Here is a 16406-nt window from a genome sequence, read left to right as displayed (position 1 = left end):
TTTAATTTTGGAAAAAACAAACAAAATTGATTTTTTTTTGTTTAATTTCTTGGTTTATATTTTGAATACTTCAATGATAGGAGTTACAGACTAGACGAAAGTAGGAAGAAGTTGTTGATTAGAGATAGCAATCAGCAAATCATAGGAATTATGATATATTGTGAATCTCTGTTTAGGAAGTAGGAACAGTAATTTCATTTTTATAATATGCACCGTCAATAACTATAATTGATCCCTTCGACTTTAAATTTGATGTTATTTAAAAATCAAATATCAATAATTAGAAAGTTATATCTGTGCATTTTATGTTATTGTGCCATAGTTGTTAGCGAGCTCTTTGCAATGCTCTTCAACTCCACTTGTCCTTGTCTTTGTATTAAGACTAACTGACTAAGCCATTGGAGTAATAAAAATAAATCTTTCTTATTTGTTTTGTTTTTCTTTTTGGATTAGTAGATTAAACATTTAATGCTCTTTTCATTTATTATTGTTAAATTTAAGATGATAGTTATGATATCAGAGCAACATGTTACAACTTAAAAATCAAACTATGCTTATTCAAAAGGAATAACACACATGCATATAAAAGGAATAGAAGACAATCATGCCATTGAAAGTACTAAAAACAAATAAGAGGAGAAGAAACTTAACCACCTTATCGATCTTCATCATTGTTGTTGTCATTTTCCTCCTATTCTTCTCCTCCCACGCCAAACTTAAAATGATTGCTTGTCTTCAAGCAACAAATAAAACTGTGGTGATGGAGTTTATGATTAATCATGAATGTCTTTAAGAAGAGATGTGAGTAATGCATGTGTTTAAGCAAGAAAAATTAAAGATAATAATAAAGGCACAAGAAAGAAACAGAAACAATGTGATTGCATCAATAAGTGAGTTGTGCATGGTACTTTGCATGAAAGGTAAGTGGTAATATCAAACTTAATGTGACACTTTCATTTGAAAATGATGCAAGTACCCCGTGAAGATTTGGAAATTAAATTTGTTGTATGGAAACACCAAACTTATTCTATGCAATCTCATGCCAAATTATTTGAAAGTAAACTAAGCAAAGAAAGAAAGTGTTACCTATGGTTGGGTTGCCTCCCAACAAGTGCTCTTTTAATGTCATTAGTTTGACATGTGGTTGTTAACTTTCTTCCTCTTCTTCCAGTTGGTTAAGAAAAATGACTTCAAGGGGGAAAAGGAGAAAATTAATGTCCCCTGTTTTGATCTTCTCCCAGCAAGCTTTCTTTTGTTATTAGCTTGACTCACTTTGATTGTTGGGTTAGGGGTGGGATTGCTTGTTGTTGACCTTTTTCTTCTTCATGGATATTGTTCTCCGTTCCTTGGTCACAATCCTCTTTTTAGTGCTTTTCTTGATTGCCTTCACTTCTTTGATTTCAAGCTTTGGGTGTTGTGTGATTGTTGGGGTGTCTCCTTCATCAAGAACCTCTTGGATTGGTGATCCAATGAACTCACCTTCTATGCAACTTTCTGCTTCATGGGAATGTGGACTTTCTTGATTGTTTTCCTCTCTTCCTTCTGCAAGATTTTGCATTGATTCTTTTGGGAGTGATTTGCATGTTACTTTGTCACCTCAAGTAGCCTCTGTGGATACGGAATCCTAGGCTTATATGCCTCCACAACCTCCTTCTTCATTGGAATTTCACTTGATACAGGAGACCTTGATGAGCAGATATTTTATACGCTTTTTGCCATCATTTTCATATAGTTTTTAGTATGTTTGGTTTAATTTTTATTAAGTTTTCATAGGTTTTAGTGTAAAATTCACATTTTTTATTCTACTTTGAGTTTGTGTGTTTTTATGCAATTTCAGGTATTTTTTGGCTGAAATTGAGGAGCTAGAGCAAAAGTCTGATTCAGAGACAGAGAAAGCACTACAGATGCTGTTCGGATCTGACCTCCTTGCACTTGAAAGAGCTTTTCTGAAACTATAGAAGTCCAAATGGAGCATTCTTAACGGATATGAAAAGCTGACTTCTAGAGCTTTCCAGCAATATATAATAGTCCATACTTTGCTTCAGAATTGAAGGCCCAAAACTGGCATTCAACGCCAGTCCTGCCCCAGTCTAGGCGTCCAGCGCCCACAAAGAGGAGACCAGCATCCAAACGCCCAAAGAGGACCCCCTGGCCAGCGTTCAATGCCCTAGAGGCCTCCTAGCATGTGGATCTCATCAAAGCTCAGCCAAACACTCACCAAGTGGGCCCCAGAAGTGGATTTTAGCACTAAAAGACTGTTTTACCATTTCTTATGTAATCCTTAGTCATTAACTTAGTATTTAAAGAAGTTTTACACGATCTTCAAAGGGAGATCGGCCATATTTCATTTTTCACATTGTATTTTCTATCAGTATGAGTTTCTAAACCTCCTAGGTTGAAGGGAGGATCCTTGCTAAGTTTTATGGATTAATAAAAGTATTACTGTTTCTCTTCAATCCGTGTTTGATTCAATTCTAAGATGTATCTTCGTTATTCAATTTGATGAATGGGATGAACCGTGACAATCATCTTCGTTCTTCATACTAAGACCGTGTGCCTGACAACCACCTGTGTTCTTCTTGGGTTCGTGTGAATACGTAATTGGAAAGCATCGAACCACCAACTTGATTATACATTTCTTAGACGGCTAATCCACAACTTCTTTGGGGACTTCTCGAGACACCAGTTCAGCTGAGGTATGGGAAGATTAGGGTCTCTGTGGTAGAGGCTAGAACCCAAAGGTGCAGCATTCTTTGATCCGGAAGATTTGACCTTGTCTGTGGCGTTTTGAGTATGATCATTAAGGAGAATGGACTGTAGGAGCTTCACCCTCAATCAGAATGGATCCACACTAACCCTGGGGTTCAGATCTGGAGGAGCATTAGCGACCTCTCAACCGGCGACAATCACATAAAGCCTGCCATAGAAGAAATCATTCACAATTGAAGAAGACAGTAAAGACTAGAGTTAATCCAGAAGGACAAAGCATCTCCAAGCCTTAACCATCTTCTTATCATTGTAAATAGGTCAACCTAGTTCAGATCTCACTATTCCTTTTATGCTATTAAACAACATACCAACATCTCCTACTCACCTGACTAAAATCTGCAAGATAACCATAGCTTGCTTCAAACCACAATTCTCGTGGGATCGACCCTGACTCGCTCAGGTATTACTTAGACGACCCAGTGCACTTGTTGGTTCAGTTGTACGAAGTGTGGAGATTCGTGCACCAAGTTTTTGGCGCCATTGTCGAGGATTGTTCGAGTTTGGACAACTGACGGATTATCTTGTTGCTTAGATTAGGTATTGTCTTTAATTTTGTTAGAGTCTTTTATTTTTATTTTCTTCTTCTTTTTTTTTCGAAAAAATCAAAAAAAAATTTTAAAAACCTTTTCTTTTCTTTATTTAATCTTTGTTTTTGGTTTGAGTCTTATGTTTTTGTTTTTGTTGAAATTTTCGAATTCTTTGAGTCTTTCTTTCTAAAAATTTTCAAAAATAGTTTCTTTTTTTAATCTTGTGTCAATCTTTAATTTTAGTGTCTTCTTGTGTCTTTTCTTTATAATTTTCAAAAATTGTGTCTTTTGTTTTTAAAATTTTTAAGTTTGGTGTCCTTTGCATGTTCTTGTTTTCTTTGAATTCTTTGAGTTTTGTTCTTGGTATTCTTCTTGATCTTCAAAGTGTTCTTATTTTTCTTTTTGTTTTGATCTTAAAATTTTTAAGTTTTGTGTCTCTTTGTATTTTTCTTTAAAATTTTCGCATAGTAGGTGTCTTAAATCTAAAAATTTTAAGTTTGGTGTCTTTTTATTATTTTTCTCTTTCTTCATTAAATAAAAAAATCAAAAAAATAAAAAATTTTTTCTTATCTTTAATTAATTTTCGAAAATTTTAATTAAAAATTACAAATTTTAATTTCAAAATCATTATCTTATCTTATCTTAGTTTGAAATTTCAAAATTCAAATCTTTTCAAAATCAAATCATTTCAAAAAATCATATCTTTTTCAAAATCTTATCTTATCTTTTATCTCTCTTCAAAATTCAACAATCTTATCTTATCTTATTTCAAATTCAAATTTCAAAATCAAACCTTTTCAAAAATCAAATCTTTTCCAAATCTTTATCTTGTTTCAAATTTAAAATTCAAAATTTAATTTTCAAAATTTCAGATCTTAAATTTCAAATTCTTTTTAAATTTAAAACTTATCTTTTCTTAACCTAACTTTTCTTATCTTTTCTATCTTATCTTCTTTTAAATTTTAAAATTAAATCTTTTTCAAATCTTTTTAATTCTTATATTATCTTGTGGACTTTTTCAATTATTTTTAAATTCAAATCTTTTCTAATCTTCTATCTTATCTTTATTTAAAATCTTTCTTAATTAGTTACTTGTTTACTCTCTCTTCTTTTTTCAAAACCTCCTAACTAATTCTTCTCTCTCCTATTTTCGAAAATTCTCTTCTATCTCTTTCTTATATTTTTGAAAATTCATCATTTAATTTTCAAATCTTTTTAATTTATTAACCTTTATTTTCGAATTTCATAAATAAATAAAACAAAAATAAAAATATTTTAATTCTTGTTTATCTTTTCTACTTCTAATTCTTCTCCTCTCTTTATTCGAATTCTTCTTCTCCTTCTTCTATCTTCATTCTTCTTTCTCTTCTTTCTTCACATCTCACAAGGAGTCCTCTGTTCTTGAACATAGAGCTCCCATTCTCCTCTTTTCTTAGTTTCTTCTTTTCTTGTTTATGACCAGAAACAGGGATAAAGAACCTCTCTTTAATCTTGATCCTGAACATGAGAAGACTTTAAGGAGGAGCTTACAACAAATTAAAGCACAACACTCCGGAAGAAACCTTTCAAAAAATTTTGAACAAGAAGCTGAAGACATGGCCGAACATGAAGGAGAGGCAAGAAAGGTGCTTGGTGACTTTACCATGCCTACCTCTGACTTTTATGGCAGAAGCATCTCTGTACCTGCCATTGGAGCTAACAACTTTGAGCTTAAGCCTCAGTTAGTCTCTCTTCTGCAACAGAATTACAAGTTCCATGGACTTCCACTGGAAGATCCACACCAATTCCTGTCGGAATTCTTGCAAATCTGTGATACGGTTAAGACCAATGGAGTGGATCCTGAGGTTTACAGACTTATGCTCTTTCCCTTTGCTGTAAGAGACAGAGCTAAGATATGGTTGGATTCTCAACCAAAAGAGAACCTAGACTCTTGGAAAAAGCTGGTCAATGCTTTCTTGGCTAAATTCTTTCCTCCTCAAAAGATGAGCAAAATCAGAGTGGAAGTTCAAACCTTCAGACAAAGAGAAGGTGAATCCATCTATGAAGCTTAGAAAAGATACAAGCAACTGATCAGGAGGTGTCCTCCTGACATACTCTCAGAATGGTCTATCCTAGAAATTTTCTATGATGGTCTGTCTGAGATGTCCAAAATATCATTGGACAGCTTTGCAGGTAGATCACTCCACTTGAAGAAAACGCCTACAGAAGCAAGAGAACTCATTGAGATGGTTGTAAACAACCAATTCATGTACACTTCTGAGAGAAATCCTATGAACAATGGGGTCTCTCAGAAGAAAGGAGGTCTTGAAGTTGATACTCTGAATGCCATATTAGCTCAAAACAAGATCTTGACCCAACAGGTCAATATGATCTCTCAGCATTTAACTGGAATACAAGCTGCAGCTGGCAGCACTCAGGAAGCTTCTTTTGAAGTAGAAGCTTATGATCCTGATCAACCCACCATGGAGGAGGTGAATTACATGGGAGAACCCCATGGAAATATCTATAACCCTTCATAGAGGAATCATCCTAACCTCTCATGGAAGGATCAACAGAAACCTCAGCAAGGTTTCAATAACAATCAAGGTGAAAGAACCCAGAATAGGTTCAACAACAGGCCACCATTCCCATTTTCTCAAGGAAATTTGGAGACTCCTAAGTAGAGCCTTTCTGACTTAGCCATTCTAGTCTCCAGCCTCTCTAAGACCACTCATAGTTTCATAACTGAAACAAGATCCTCCATCAGAAATTTGGAGGTACAGATTGGTCAACTGAGCAAGAGGATTGATAACGTGAGAATTCTTATTGATCTAGAATCAATCAAAGACAAGAATCAATTCATTGGTAGCATAGTCCAAACCAACAATGAATTCTCAAGATCAAATATTAAATTCAATACAAAATAACCGAGAGTAATTAAACCTCGGATCGTCTTCCCTAGGAGTTGTAATGAAATCTACAATTATTGGCTATGAGAGGGAGCATGGGAAATTAGCAATGAAAGCAAGAGAGCAAGAGATGTAAATAGCAAGGAATTAAATGATTATGTAAGGAATTAAAATCAAAGCAATAAGAAACAATGAAAATGGAAATTAAGTGCTAAAAAGGACTCTTGGCAAGAAATGGGTAATTTAGGTTTTCTATCCTAGTTGTGGACCACAAACATGGCAATAGTGTGGAATTAATCCAAATTAGTCAATCCTACTTGAGAATTAGTCAAAAGAGCGTAATTAATCTCAATCCATAAGTCCTAGTCAACTCACTAATTACTTAGTGAAAGACTAGCGTCAATGGAAACCAAACTAATTAACCATTCTCACACAATGCGGAATGGACATCCACAACTCAATTCCATCCAAACACCCAATTTCTCAACCAAGAGTGTGAAAACTAAACATACAAGAAATTAGACATCAAAGCATTTAAATGCAAGGAAAGGAAACTTCAAATGCAAGAAAGCATCTTGGCAAGTAATTGAGAGCTAAGGCTACCTATCCTAGCCATTAACCACAAACACATGATGATTATGAAGAGTTAATCCTACTTAGTCAACCTTACATAAAAAATAAGTCAAATAGGCATAGCTAATTTTAATCCATAAGTCCTATGTCAACACTAAGGGTCACATAGAGTCAATGGAGACCAAATCAACTAACTACTCTAATGTATCAAACAAGAATGGACATCAATGACTCAAAGAACACTAAAGTCATCAATTTCAAGCCAAGAGTGTAGAAAAACTAAGTGAAAACTAAGCCAAGCATTTTATCAATCACTTGGTGTGCATGAAAATAAAATAATATTGAACTGCATTAAAAATAAATTCTAAAATACCAAAAGCAAGGAAATGACAATAACAACTAAAGAAAGCAATAAATGACATGAAAACATAAATTTGCATTAATTAGAATTAAAATAACAAAAGTGTTCATAACATAAAAATTGACATAAAAGAGAAAATAACAAAAGAGATGAAGAAAATAAAGACAAGAAAGCATAGAAACATAAATGAAACTACACTAAAGCAAGAATTAAAGTGCTGAAATTAAAAGAAAACTAAGCTAAAAATCCTAATTATAGAGAGAGGGGGGCTTCTCTCTCTAGAAACTAAGAGAAAACATCAAAAAAGCTAAACCTAATTCCCCCCTTCACTCCTCTTCACTTTGGCCTCATATAGCTTCAGAAATGAGTTGGACTGGGTTCTGGAGGCCCAAAATTCACCCCCAGCGATTTACAATTAATGAGCTGACGTAATTCGGGTCACGCGTACGCGTTGCCTGGAAAAAATCCATCCACGCATATGCTTAGGTCACGCGTACGCATCACTCGCAAATCCCTCTTGTGCGAACGCACGCATACTTGTGCGTACGTACGGGTGCTGAAACTTCCAAACTCCATTTCTTCATGGTTTCTTCCCTTTTGCATGGTCTTTTCCTCACTTCTTCAACCCATACTTGCCTTGAAAATCTGAAATCACTTAACAAATACATCAAGGCACCAAATGGGATTAAAGTGAATTAAAATTGACTAAATTAAGTACAAAAGAGCATGTTTTTACTTTCAAGCACAATTTAGGAAGAAATCTCAAAAGCATGCTAGTTAGATGAATAAATGTGGGTTTATGTGATGAAATCCACTCAAATTAAACCAAAATATATCGTAAAATATGGACTCATCAAGGATCCCTGAGACCCCTCCTAACACTCTTCCTAATAACACTGAAGTGAACCCAAGAGAAGAGTGCAAGGCCATCACCACTGAGGTTGAGACCGAAATTGGAGAGACTGGAAAGGCATTGAACGCCAGTGAGGAAGACCTCACTGGGCGTTCAACGCCCCAGCAGGCAGGAAAGCTGGCGTTGAATGCTAGCCAGGACATCCCTGCTAGGCGTTTAACGCCCAAAATGGTACGGGAACTGGCATTTAACGCCAGTAAGGGTATACAGCATGGGCGTTCAACGCCCAAAGAGCCATTAGAGCTAGCGTTGAACGCCAGTAAAGGCACACCCCCTGAGTACTCAGTACCCACTCAATAAATCCTATCCAAGAACTAAAGGAAGCCAAGGCTCATATAGAGACCATAGAGGTTCCCTTGCATGCACTCCTGTAGTACATGAGTTCTGATGAATACTCATCCTCTAATGAGGATGAAGACACTAGGGAAGAGCAAGTTGCTTGGAACCTAGGAGCTCTTATGAAGTTGAATGCCAAGCTATTTGGTACAAAGCCTTTGGAGGAAGAACCTCCAGTACTTTCCAAAGAACTCAAAGCTTTGGTTCAGCAGAAGCTACCTCAGAAGCTTCCAGATCCTGGACGCTTCCTAATTCCTTGCACCATAGGCACCATGATGTCTTTATTCCTTTTTTATTGGTTAATTTAATTCATATAATAATCTTGAGGGACTAATTTTTATATATTTTGCAGATGTTACTAAAACATCCACACAACAAGAATCAAGTTCAAAATCTTGATAGCAAGCTACGAATCAAATGACTTTTGCTCTGTAGTTATTTGTTACTTAATATTTTGTTGTTATTGGTTGGTATGACATTATAAATTATTATTATGTTAATCTTGTGTTGGTTGTTAACTTTGTTTCAATCGTCTTTTGAAATTTGAATGTTTAGTGTGTAATTGACATAATTAGGGTTAAGTACTTTTTTTTTCTCTAAGATCTGAGGTCAAAATCAAAATTGTCCCCGACTTTTTTCATATTAAAATCATCCTCAACGTTACAAAACATTATAAAATCATCCTTTTGTCCATAAACGATATTTTTCAGACAATTTTGCCCTTAAACAAAAATAAAAAACCCTCCTCACCCTCACTACTAACTTCTGCATCATCATCATCATCGCTACGCATCTTTCTCCCTTTTTCTTTTCTCATCGCCATCACCACTGCCACCATAATCATTACCATTACCACCATAACCAGCACACCTTCTTTCTCTCTATTACCCATTCATCATCCTAAATCACTATCACCCGCCCACAAACTACCCCCAACCCTTTTCTTTCAGCAACAGCAAATTCAGCAATAGCAACAACCATAAAATAAATCAATAGCAACATTCCCAAAATAAATCAACAGAAATTTCAGATTAAACAATAATTTAGCAATTATCAACTGTAACTTCAGATCCAAAATCAGCAACAACAGAAATTAAAAAAAATTAAAAAGAAAAAAATGATGTTTACGTTCTTCAAAAATAAAAAAAATAATAAAAGGAAGAACAAAAATAGGAACAGGAAACTCAAAAGAGGGGGTGGTGTTGCTGTCGTCCGTTGCCGTCACGGTTAAAGAAAAGAGGAGAAAAAAGCGACGGTGCGGGAAGCTACTGCTGCTGGCACTGTCGCAGCTGTGGTTGAGAATAGGAACAAATCGAGAGAGGGAGAAGAGTAAATCCCCTCACCACCAGAAGCTCGATGATGGTGATGGAGCTCGACGCCGATAGAGCAGCTCCCACCTCAGACATGATGCGATGGCAGCGGCCACACTGGTGTAGGAGACTCAAATCGGCGGCCTGAGCTGAAACGACGCTGTTGAGGTAAATGCCGACATAGTTATCGTTGAGGACTAAAAAGGGATTGGGATCGCCGAGGGAGTGGTCGTAGTGGGAGATGAGGAAGGTGAGGCCGACGCCAATGGAGGAAGGGTTGAGGTTGGCGATGGAGAGGGAGAAGAAGGTGGACAAGAAGGCGAGGGCAGAGATGGTAGGGTGGCGAAAAGGGATAGAAGAAGAATTGGGGTTTCGGGGGAAAGGGGAGTTCGAAGAGAGTAGGAGGAAGGAGATGGGAGGAAAGAGAGTGAAGAGATAACGGGGGTGGGGTTGAAGGGTTTTGTTTTTGTTTTTTAATATTATTTTTAGTAATTGTTAAAGGTAATTTAGTCAAAAAATTAAAATTGAGGTAAAAAAATGACGATTTTATAACGTTTTGTAACGTTGAGGATGATTTTAATAAGAAAAAAGGTCAGAGACGGTTTTGATTTTAACCTCAGACCTTAGGGACGAAAAAAGTATTTAACCCACATAATTATTATTATAAAACTTTAAATTATTATTATTAGACTCTAAATTATTATTATGTGAATGTTGCAATGTTATGGAATAATTATTTTCTAAAATTTAGAGGTTCAAAAGATGTAGAATCCAAACTTTGATGATGTCGTGATAAAGTTGATCAAGATCCATACTTCATCCAGTTTATACCCGACTTTAGTGTGGCCCAAAAGTAACACGATTTCATCAGATTTAGGGTCGGATAAGGATCTCATAAATAGACCTGGTCATTATTTAGGATCGGATCTGGGTTAAGGCGAATCCGAGCCCCATGTGCACTCCTAGTTAGGGGACGTAATTTTCATCAGGTAAATGATTAGAGACCAAAAAAGTCTTTCACTCTAATATTTATTTTATAAAATTATAGAAACCCACCGAATAAGAACAGACTGAAGTTTAGAGGAGGGGGACACTTACCCCTACTAAGTTTAAAAAAAAATTCTATATATATATATATATATATATATATATATATTTGTTTCCATTGTAATTATATTTTTATCCCCACAAAAATTTATAAAATTTTATCTTGAGATTTATGTTAAAAATAATTTTTTATTAAATTTAACATGTAACAATATTTAGTTTATTAAATTTGATTTAATATCAAAATTAAAAATAAGTAAATAAATTAACTCAATAAAAAATTAATAAACAGTGATAATATAATTTTTAAAATTAATCAACTAGTTAATTGCCAAACCAAAATTTAGTTTTCTAAATATAAGTAAATTTATCGATATCTTTTTTTGCCTTCAAAAATGAGTTAAGATAAGAAAAAATAGTATTTATCTATTAATTAATATTCTTTATTTTAAATTTAGGACAAAAAACTAGAATAAACCAAGGGAAGTTGCAAATTACCTAAATGAGCCAAAGTGAAATTTGTTTCAGCAATGAGTCAAACCCTATATTTATATAATTCAAACCAGCATGGTTCGAACTCCATTCATTAATAATTCGAACCAGGGAGGTTCGAATTACATGGAGAGAAGTTGGTTCAAGTAAATCGAATCAGGGTGGTTCGAATTACAGAGGAAGAAACTGCAGCACATAATTCGAACCAAGCTAGTTCGAATTATATGGGGAGACGCTGCATCAAGTAATTCGAACCAAGCTGGTTCGAATTACACAAACCCAAATTCGAACCAGTCCGGTTCGATTTAGTGGTAGACAGTGTAGTATATATATGGTTGTAAACGTGAGTTGCTCTCATTAGAGGGTGTAAGATGGCTAGTGAGGAGAGTTTTGTGGTTTTGGTTCACCACAAAGGATCCATTAAGAGGAAAACTCGCTCCGGTGTGAAGTTTACAGATAAGGATCCTCTCTGTATTGTCGTGAAACCAACGACGAGCTATGATGACCTTGTTAGATCTGTGCTGATGAAACTTGGTCTGGAAGGTGCGAAGCGAGTTAAGAAGTTTTTCTATCGCATTCCAATCACTGTCTTGCAGGATACCGTGAAGTATGATTGTTTCACAATTGGTAGTGATGAGGACCTGCAAGTCATGTTTCTATGTCGGAGGCAGTTTTCCGAGGTGAGGACACCAGAGTTGTTGGCAAAGCTGGTTGATGTGGTATCCAGCTCAGGGGGTTCGAACCGGAATGCCACCACTAAAGCCGCGGCGGCCGGTTCCAATTTCAGGCCTGTCGTTGCTTCTTCGTCCGTCCCTGTGTACGAGCCAGCGGTCCAACCAGTCGCTTCCCCATCTTTTGCTGTTGATCTCAATGATGGAGTAGGCGACGTGGTAGGATCAGTTGATATTCTGCCGAACGCTTTACAGGGAGTACCACCGGTTGGCGTCGGAGACGGAGTGTTGGGTGATGTAGAGGAGGACGACGTCGAGCCGGATATGATTGAGGATGACAGCGGCGACGAGGTTGGAGCGACTGAGCCTGCATTGGCGGTCGGTGGTTCTAGTTCTGGCACACAACAGTATCCACCACATTTTTCCTCTTTGGACCTGGATGCCATGAGGCAAGAGGGTGTTTCAGGGCACTCTGTTGGATTTGGAGCTAGAGATGCTGAAGGGACTGCTGGTTTGACAGAGTTTCATGTTGGTCAGCAATTTCAGGATAAAGATGAGGCCCTGTTAAGTGTGAAGACTTACAGCATCCGGCGAGGGGTACAGTACAAGGTTGTGGAGTCTGATCATCACCGTTATGTGGGCAAGTGTTCTGAGTTTGGGAATGGGTGCACATGGTTGATTCGACTGAGTCTGCGGCAGCGGAAGGGCATTTGGGAGGTCAAACGGTACAATGGACCTCACACTTGTCTTGCGACCTCCATCTCGAGTGACCACAGGAGCTTGGATTATCATGTGATTTCGGCGTTCATTATGCCAATGGTTAGGGCTGATGCATCCGTCAGCATCTCTCCTAAATGCCACGGCAGCACACTTCGGGTTTAGGCCGACTTACAGGAGGGTCTGGATGGCGAAGCAGAAGGCAATTGCCTTCGAATACGGTCACTGGGATGAGTCATACAACGAGCTCCCCAGGTGGGTTTTGGAAGTCCAGTTGACGATGCCCGGTACTGTTGCAATCCTACGGACGAGCCCCGTTCGAGTTAGTGGACAAGTAGACGAGTCTCAAGCTTTTTTCCACAGACTTTTCTGGACATTTTCACCGCTCATCCAGGCATTTCGCCATTGCAAGCCCCTAGTTAGCATTGACGGCACCCATCTGTATGGGAAGTACGGGGGTACTTTGCTCATCGCGATTGCACAGGACGGGAACTCCAACATTCTACCTGTTGCATTCGCACTAGTAGAAGGTGAGAATGCAGAGTCTTGGTCATTTTTTCTCTCCTACCTTCGACAGCACGTGACACCGCAGCCCGGTCTTCTGGTTATATCGGACAGGCATAACGGCATCAAGGCTGCGCTTGAGGCTCCGGACGGAGGTTGGTTACCTCCATCTGCATACCGTGCATTCTGCATTTGACACGTAGCGGCTAATTTTGCCCTTACCTTCAAGGGCAAAGATGCACGTAGGCTTCTAGTGAATGCCGCATATGCCAAGATCGAGGTTGAGTTTGATTACTGGTTTGATATTCTTCGGTCTGAAGACCCGGCGATGTGTGAGTGGGCGAACCGGATTGATTATTCCTTGTGGACTCAGCATCGTGATGAGGGACGGAGATTCGGTCACATGACGACGAATATCTCCGAGTGTGTGAACTCAATCCTGAAGGGTGTCAGAAACCTCCCTGTATGCTCTCTGGTGAAGGCAACATATGGAAGGCTTGCGGAACTCTTTGTTCGCAAGGGGAGAGAGGCTGAGGCCCAGATGGGAACCGGACAACAATTCAGTCAGTACTTGGTGAAGTGTATAGAGGCCAACTTGAAGACGGCCAGGTGCTTCACGATGACTTTGTATGACCGGGATAACTCCGAGTTCACCGTAGCCGAGACCACTCCGACGGGCTCTTTCTCATTGGGTACCTACAGAGTATCGCTTGCCTTCCCACAACGACGGGGTACCCGTGGCCTCTGACCTCTGCGGATAAACGGCTCCTCATCCTCTATCTCATCCGCGTCCTCATGCGGGGCAGGCTGTGCGGGTGGCGTAAAATGGACAGGTGCAGCAGACGGCCCGGCGACAGACTCTGATGCAGCGGTGTAGGCGGAAGGTGGGGTACCTCCCAAACCAAACTGGTCACCAACAGGTGTCGTAGCAGGCTCGTTCAGATCAACATCTAAGGGTGCCTGCGTGCCGGAGGTCTGAGCACGCCTCCTGCCCGGCTCGTCCTCCTGCATGATAGCCGTAATCTCCTCTAGAAACCGTGGACTGCCGAAGTCCGCATCAAGCGTATCTGCTCCAAGGAAGTCCTGCCACTGTGATCCGGGAATAACCCATGGAGTGCCGTCCTGTTGAGGCTGGTCGTCGGCGGGTACTCCAACAAAGTAATGTCCAAAAGGTCCCGACCCAAGTCCAGCGCCATCTGATGTGAATGCGGTTGCCGGACTTGTCCGCAAACAGCTGCGTGCCCAACAACATCATGATGTACGCACGGGCATATCGACGCACAGTATCCTCATCAGCTCCCTTCGGACACTCACCAAAAGTCTCTTGAAACCAGCTGCAGTTGACCGCGTACTTCTGAACCTGGCTAGGAGGAGGTACCACTCCAAGCAACTCCTTGAACCAAACCCAGGCTGGACGGCCACCCTCGATGTATATCTGGAACTCTGATAGGCAGCCGCTGACGTAACGCCCGTCCACTGGCAAACCCAGCTGGTATGCCACGTCCTGGAGTGTGATCGTGCACTCTCCGAACGGCATATGAAACGTGTGCGTCTCCGGACGCCATCGCTCGACAAACGCACTGACAAGGGCCTCGTCCAACCGGAACCATCTATCGTTCAGCCTTGCAAGATGGTAAAGACCTGCCATCTGCAGGTACGGAACGTATCTGTCATCGAGGAGCATGCCCTGCTGCTGCCGCATGCTCCTGATGCATCGCTGAGGCTGCGGAAGAAATGAACCGCATTATTAGAACCAACTTAATTACCAGTCACAAACATAATCAACACGATAATTGATAAACCAAAAAATCGTACTAAATATGACCGCTTAAAAATCCAAGAACGAGAACCACTTGCATAAACAACTAACATAAGAAACCAGCATAAACCACTGACATGAAAGATCTAACATAAAATAACCACAACTAAACCGCTAACATAAACCACTAACATAAACCGTTAACGTAAACCACTTACATAAACCACATACATAAACCACTAAGATAAACCACCAACATAAACCACTAATATAAACCACTAACATAAACCATTAACAGAAACCACTAACATAAACCACTAACATAAACCACTAACATAAACCATTAACAGAAACCACTAACATAAACCACTAACATAAACCACCAACTAAACCACCATCTAACCCGCATGCAAAACCACTAACTCACATGTACCGGTAGAACAAAGTTATTTCCGTACTAACCTCCTCGTTGATGACCCCAGCTATATGGGCGACTCCGTCCAAGCGATATAACCGTGCCGGATCGTCCCCCATCAGCAGAATATTCCGTTCAGGTCTTTGTCGGAGAGAATCTGGGTCGTTTTCTCTGAGATTTGGTGGGGTAGGGAAAGGTGAGAATGGTTCGAATGAGGCTGATTCGAACTCCTTATATAGCCCAATCACTAATAATTCGAATCAGGGTGGTTCGAATTACTAAGAACCTAGCATAAGTGTAATTCGAACCAGGGTGGTTCGAATTACTTGAAGACCTAACTTACCTATAATTCGAACTGGCTTGGTTCGAATTACATGCAATTCTAGTTCGAACCAGCCTGGTTCGATTTACCTTCAAGTCTTTCTTGGTAATTCGAACTGGCCTGGTTCGATTTATTACTAAATGCAGTTCGAACTAGCCTGGTTCGAATTACATTAAAATACGATTTGGCTCATTGCTGAATCGATTTTCATTTTGGCTGATATACGTAAATTTGAAGTGATGCTGGCTTATTATGGTATTTTTCCCTTAAATTTATATAACATTTTTAATTTTATCTTTTAAATAATCTGCTTGTAACAATTATTTTAGATTAAAAAATATTTTATGTCATAAATATTATAACAAATAAACTTCCTAATTAAATGAGAGGTAATTAATATTTGAAAATTATAATGAGTAGTAGAATAATTATTTTTTGTTTTTTGTTTTTTGTGACTAGTAGAACAATTATTTAAAAGCATAGAAGTTAATTTTGATATTTTAAAGCATACATTTTTTTACATAATCATTTAATTACATTTATTCTTTTAGATAACTATTTATTTAATAAATATAAAAGATAATATTTTTAATTACAAAATAATAATTAAATAGATATATTAAAATTTTAATCTGATAATATATTAAAATTAAATTAAAAATATATAAAAATTTAATTATTTAAAAAAAAAAAGAAAAATAATTATAAATTAAATTTTTATTATTTTATATAAAACATATTTTTCATATACATATTTATTTTTTGTGATATTTATATATAATTCTAGCTTTAAACTATAAAT

General features: G+C 38.1%; 1 pseudogene; it reads left to right on the top strand.

Annotated features, from left to right (window-relative positions):
- Positions 1–11587: 11587 nt before the first annotated feature.
- LOC148554067 (uncharacterized) lies at positions 11588–15713 on the top strand (annotated as a pseudogene).
- Positions 15714–16406: the final 693 nt, after the last annotated feature.

This window comes from Arachis ipaensis, chromosome B7 (assembly GCF_059453495.1).
Source record: "Arachis ipaensis isolate K30076 ecotype BB chromosome B7, ASM5945349v1, whole genome shotgun sequence".
Classification (NCBI taxonomy): domain Eukaryota; kingdom Viridiplantae; phylum Streptophyta; class Magnoliopsida; order Fabales; family Fabaceae; genus Arachis; species Arachis ipaensis.
Note: the sequence above shows the minus strand (reverse complement) of the source record. Positions and strands in the feature narration are given on the sequence as shown.